We start from the raw sequence: 6,776 nt of genomic DNA, 5'->3' as shown, positions 1-6,776 counted from the left end.
AGATACCAAAAAATGACTCGATTCGTGAATAACCTCAAAAGATAAGTCGTTCTTTCGAGATGGTATGCGTAGGCTACCAGAAAGATGGGAGAAAGTAGTTACTAGCAATAGACACAAAAACATATTCTTCAATAGTGAAGAATAGTAAATAATAGTAAAAAAAAATAGGCTTTAATAGTAAAAAAAAAAAAAACATTAATGTGTACGAAAGAATAGCTAGAACTTATTCTGTCCGCACTGTAAAAACCGATTTTGACATAGTTAAATAATATATTTTAAATGTTTATCTTTTTTTGGTGATTCCTGAGCTTAACTTTATCTGTATTGTACTCGTACCATATATCTTAAATCTAAAAAAAAGTAGGTCCCGATGAGATTCGAACTCATGATCTCCTGTTTACAAGACAGGCGCTTTAACCAACTAAGCCACGGGACCGATACAATTTCTTTTATTTAAATGTGTTTTTACACTGTGACTTTGATGCCTTAGTTTAGTCACGAAACGGTACTCAAACTACAATAAAAAAGTATAATTGTATCATAAGTAATAATTTTAATTTCTACGTTTTCTTTTGTATGTTACAAAATATCACAGGTCCCGTGGCTTAGTTGGTTAAAGCGCCTGTCTTGTAAACAGGAGATCATGAGTTCGAATCTCGTCGGGACCTTAGATTTTTTTTTTGAAAATAAAACAATCTTCGCGTCATTTTAAAGTAAAATGTTTTTTATTTGGATTGTGTTTTTTGTTTTTTATTAGCCTGTATAAAGTTGAATTAACCTCTTGGGGAGTAATTAAGATTATTTAATTTTTGTGAGGTTCATCTGACTGAACTACTTTACAAAATTCTTCTTTTCAATATCTTTCTCACTCATTCCATCCCAATTAAACATACTACCCAGATACACAAATTCCTTTACCAATATTCCTTTTTATTTTATTTTTTACTGATAATATTTCATTGATGCCAAACTTTAAAAATTTTCTTTCTTTTAAAATACACGCAGTATCCTGGATTCAAACTAAAGATATGAAATGTTTTTTCTATGATATGTTTTGTTGCCAATAATAATTCATTTATATATTTTTTTATTACTACAAAAAAATACCATTTAATCTTTTACAGAATCTTTTATTAACTCGTTCCTACGTTAAACAAAAATATTAAAACTATCTATTTATTATGGGAGCAAAAATTCATTAACATTTTCTTGTATACCCACGAACAGGCCATGCCTTTGTGGGATTTTTTGTTTACTATTTTTACTATTAATGTGTATTTCATTGCTTTGTAATTATCTTTTATTTTTTTAATACTCTGTTAAACCTCTTATGTACATTGTAAAAAAACAAAAAAATTGAATAAAACTAAATTTAAAAAAATATATAACCTCTATAACCAAAATAAAATAATAATTAAAAATACGAGAAACAATCTAAGTGTACCGTATCTTAAAAAATATTTTTTGCATCATGACAATAAATTATAAAATACGAAATTATAAGCTGAGGATTTGATCCAAAAAAAATGCTGAACAATATTTTCTAAGTTGTTAAGAAGCTAGTCCTCAAAACTTTGCTTAAAGTACAAATAATTATAAAGACAGAATACGTTTTCCAAATGGGTAGATTGAATTGGTCCAGTCAGATGAATCTCACCTACGTGATATTAGTTTCAGCTCTTTTACTTCACAAAAGTCACGAGATGGAAGAAATCAGGAAATGTGGATGTTAAAGTATAGGCAGAATGGTAAATGTTACAGTGTGTAAAGTCAATGACAAGTTAAAAAGCCTGTTCATGCCTAGACTTCCATATTCCCTTCTTAAAATATTTTCCCTCACTGTTGCAACAAATTAACATCTAAATAAAACCGTAGCAAGGAAATTCAGCCCGTCTACAAATATTTGTACACACTCAAAACATTGTTGACAGTTCATACGTCTAACTAAAAATGATGACGATAACTAGAAATGATTAAAGTAAATCATAAAAAACACAAAGAAAAAGTTCGGTGGTTCGGTCATTTGTTAATTGTCCAATCAATCTTAGCAAAAAAAAATATTTTTACGTATCGTATAATTATATCAGCGCGATGATTTTTTGATGTTTTGTCATTTTCAAATTACTGCTCCGTCTGTGACGTCACAAGTTCTCTACGGCGAATTGTCCTGATTAGTGAGCTGGCTTCCGGGTAACCGGAAATATACACAACACATTTTAATTTATAGATTTTGGAGAACTAGTGACGTCATTTCAAGTATTAATTTTTATCAAAATCATTTTAATGAATTTTTTCATACATTTTTGAGAAACTCCGAAGTATCATTAAATGTTTTATACAGTCTTTATTCAGTAAAATATACATATTATTACAATATTAATTTTACAATATTAGTTTTAATTAATAATAAAATAAGAAGAGTACAGATATAATAATGTATACGTATAAAATAATAAACTTAAAAATAGTTTAAAGATTTTTTTATTTTTTTTAAGTAAGAAAATAGAGTAAAATAATTAAATTAAAATTAAAGAATAGTAATTTACTTAAATATAAGAAAAAAAAAATAATAGACACATAAATAAATAGTGTGTGTTCATAAATGTAATCAAAACAAGATAAAAAATAAATTAAACAAAGTAAAGTAAATCGAGAATTTCAATTCATATCTACAGTAAAAAAAAAATAATGAGAAAATTAAAAGTACATTTTTTAAAATTTTTTTAATTTTATTTTATTTTTGCACCACAACAGGCCAGGAGGCCCAATGACAGCGGTGAATTACATCACATAACACCCAGGCTTGAGAAAAATCACACTTAATTTTTGTGTTCTCATCGGGAATCGAACCCGGAACCTTCCGTCTGTGAGTCAAGCGTCTTGACCACTACACCTATTAAAATTAAGATAAAAAAAATGTAAATGAAATAAGAAAGTAAGAAAGTAAAAAAAGAAAAGGAAAGGTTAACCCAAGAAAATAACAAAAATGTATTCAATGAGGGATAAAAAAAAAAAAAAAATTATTACAAATAAAAATATAAAAAAATTAAAAAAAAGTATTACATAAACAATAAATCAATATAGGAACGTTTTATCTACTAACCACTTACGTAATAGAAACTTAATTTTATTTTTACTATGACATGTTTTCATGTCAAGTGGCAACAAATTAAATACTTTTGGAACAATATAATCCAACGTACGTTGTCCATATATATTTTTAAATTTTGGAACTACTAGGCCATCAACAGATGTAAATCTTGTTAGATAGATGTGTTCTAATTTATTTCTATATATCGAGCTGAACATCTGTTGGATAATAATTTTGCTATAATAATGCTCTTATTTTAGTTTTTATTTACTTGCATTGAAAATCCACATTATGCAGAGTACTCTTATTTTAGTAATCAGCTCATCACGTACTATTTATTAATCATAAACCATATGTTTTTTTACGCAACAGAAAAAAAAACAGCTGTTTTTTTATTTTATAATATTAACTATTTTGATGACACTTCTGACAAAGTTTTTTGCATGTTTGTACCTTTGTTTCGAAGTAATTTAGACTTAGTGTGAAAAACTTGGAACTGAGTTGGTAAAAAATAAAACATACCATGGTGAATTGTGCTTTGTCTTCGTTAAAGAAAGCTCGCTCAAGAGCTTTTTGTGTGGGAAATAATATGGGTGCAATTCGTGTTTAAAAACTTTCAGTACAAATTCATTGCTAATTGTAAAAGAAACCGATGCTTTACCTGTGAGATTGTAGTGAGTGGATTTTCGTTTTTAACTTTGCCTATTTAACGAATGGTTGCAACAAAAAAAGGCAAAATATTTCAAATGTTTGCTTCGTTTTTGCCAAAACGCACAAAAAGGGTTGCATGAATTTTTTTTTTAATTAAACAGATATTTTTTCGTTTTTATTGTATGTAACATAAACATTTGACTTTGATGCCCATTTTTTAATGGTCTTATTGAAGACATTTTTTATACGGGTTAGAAAATGGGATTCAAGTTATGTTAGTGTCGAGTCGAACCCCGGACTTCTGATTTGTATGTTAGTGACACTACCACGGAATAACAATCCGTCATAAGTTCATGAAACATAAAAAGGATCAATAAATCATTAACATTTTACAACAGAGATAAATAACATTTTACGTAAGGTAATATAGAACACTTGGCATGTACAGGGCTTATGACCTGTTATTGGCTGGTTTAAGTGGCCACTTTACACAATGTGTAACATTCACCATTCCGCCCATATTTGAACATCTATATTCCTTCAATTCTTTCATCTTTTAATGTTTGTGAAGTTAAAGAGTTAAAACCTTTATTTGTGCGAGTGAAATTCATCTAATTGAATTATTTAACTTACTTAAAAGGCAACGCCTCAACATTTTTCAATTTCTATTATTTTTCTTGAACCAGGTGGATTTATTGATATTTTGAGTTTGTCCAATTTTTTGTATACAAGGATTGGATTCAACTCCCTGGGGAACTGTCAATATTAACAAATTACAACAGAGATGAAGAACATTTTAGAGAAGGCAATATATAAGTCTCGGTATGTAGGTGAAATAATTCAATTAGATACATCTCACCGGTATAAACAAAGGTTTCAGCTCTTTAACTTCACAAACATCAGCAGAAGAAATAATTGAAGGAATAAAGAAGTTCAAATATGGGGGGAATGGTGAATGGTACACAGTGTGTAAAGCGGCCACTTAAATCAGCCAATGACAGATCGTTAGCTCAGTTAATGCCTAAACTTCTATATTACCTTCTTTAAAATGTTCTTAACCTCTGTTGTATTTTGTTAATATTAACAGCTCCCCAGAGTGTTGAATCCAGTCCTTATCTACAAAAATTTGGAGAAACTCAAAATATTGTCAATAAATCATGTTTCCATGGAGAGAATTCCCTAGGTACGAGTTATGCTTTGGAAAAAAAGCAAACAAATACTGTGTGAAGTTCCGAGGCAAAACAGTCGTCTAAGGAGTGAGTACAGTGAGTTGAATAACCCGATAGCGATGTTTAGAATGTTGTGACAGCTATGCAATGTTGTGATGGTACAAAGGAGGGGTGGCCGACTGGATCAACGGTTCCTAAAAGGGTCACAGGGAAGAGAGTTAAGGAGCATTGTCGTAGAAAACAGGCAGTAGACGCCAAAAATAATTCTTTCATATTTTATTATTTAATAAAACACATTACATACATTAGGGTGTCCCAGACTATAAGGGCACTTTTTTTTACAGATTGAGACACGCATACCATCTTATTTTGTTCCATTTGACCTTAATAACTGAAATAATAAATATTATTGAAATCGGATAGCGATAACCCGTGCCGACTTGGTGTCAAACTTTAAATATATAAGTTTGTATGGAAACCATAGGGGAATATTTTAACTTAATATTTATTTTGTAAATAAAACAATGATACTTTGATTATTGTATCATATTAAATATGTTTTATATATATTAATTATTTAAAGGACATTATTTATTAAATTTTCTTTTTAAGGTTTGTTTTTTACAGTCAGGATATACTTTTCTGCGTTCTTGTACGCAACGTAATACATATTGTTTTTGTTCCTCGTCCACTGTGATTAAGCCATGAAAGTCTTGCATCAACTTAACAGCTCTTTCAGTCGTATCATTAACTGCTTTCAGTGACTGCACCTTCATTTCAGCGTGTTGAAACGAAGCATTAGCAGGCCACTCCATGAGAAAACTGTTATCAATTTTGAGTCGCCTGAAAAAGGATCTGCTGTTCATGAAAACAAAGTCATCGATGTTTTTTTCGAAAAAAGGTTCGCTAAGTTCTTCTCTCGATGGAATGTGGCGTTTATTGTGGACCGATGGATTTTCTTTGGCCAAATTAGCAACTATTTTTACCTTACTTTCTTGGTTAATATCATCGTCAAATAGAGACAAAATAGACACTTCGTCTGCTAAATACCACAAATGCTGGCAAAACTTCTGTATAGCCGCTTTTGATATAGTTTTGTCGACCATTTCGTATGCCTTCACAGCCTTCAAAAAACACAAGTCCTGGTAGGGAGCTTTTACCACTAAAGTGCATTGCAGCCAAGGCTTGACATAGCATGTCGCGTTAAACAGGCAGATGTCTAATATAACTGTTTTGTCTTTATTAGACATTTTGAATTGAGAGCTTAACAACGATATTTTTAATGAATAAATAGCTCTCGCCATCCATCTTGCTTGGTGCATGGCGCCTGCAGGCCAAGACTTTATCTCCGCCAAGAAATATTATGCAGAGCTCTATTAACTCTCGATAGTCATCTCTTACAATTTCTTCGGTCAATTCAGTTCTATAATACTCTAAAAGTTCATCAATTTCAGAATCGTTCAGACGTAATAGCGTTTCTTTGTGGCTTTGTATCTTCTCTACATTGATGTTACATTGTGCCTTTTCCCAATAAATAATGCACTCACAAATAGTAAGATTTGCACTTTCATTGACGCTTAAATCGACTTTGCAAGTATTATAAAATAAAACCGCCAGCACTTGTCCATGAGAGGGAAGTTTAGAACCTGTAATTTAATGTTTTATATCCCCAACCAAAAATATTTCCTTTTTAGAACTGCGTAACTCCACAGACATGTTAAAACAAAGAAAACAATGCGTTCACTAATAAAAACAAACATGATATAACAAGCACATTAAGTTCGCGCGCGCCGTGCTATGTAAGTTCTGACAAGTTCCGATGCAAGTCAGCACGGGTTGCCGTGATTCAATTTACGTGAAATTTT

At 30.6% G+C, this 6,776-nt stretch overlaps 2 non-coding genes across 2 annotated transcripts; one reads left to right on the top strand and one right to left on the bottom strand.

Annotated features, from left to right (window-relative positions):
- Nucleotides 1-362: 362 nt before the first annotated feature.
- On the bottom strand, nt 363-436 carry TRNAT-UGU (transfer RNA threonine (anticodon UGU)). Its single transcript has one exon. It is a non-coding gene; the product is annotated as a tRNA-Thr (tRNA).
- Nucleotides 437-594: 158 nt separating this feature from the next.
- Nucleotides 595-668, top strand: TRNAT-UGU (transfer RNA threonine (anticodon UGU)). The gene has a single exon. It is a non-coding gene; the product is annotated as a tRNA-Thr (tRNA).
- Nucleotides 669-6,776: the final 6,108 nt, after the last annotated feature.

The sequence above is a fragment of the Micrasema longulum genome, unplaced genomic scaffold, assembly GCF_059751315.1.
Source record: "Micrasema longulum isolate JH-2025_06_02 unplaced genomic scaffold, ASM5975131v1 h1tg000980l, whole genome shotgun sequence".
In the NCBI taxonomy this organism is placed as follows: Eukaryota; Metazoa; Arthropoda; class Insecta; order Trichoptera; family Brachycentridae; genus Micrasema; species Micrasema longulum.
The sequence above is the reverse complement of the archived record's forward strand: the minus strand, read 5'-3'. Positions and strand labels throughout refer to the sequence as shown.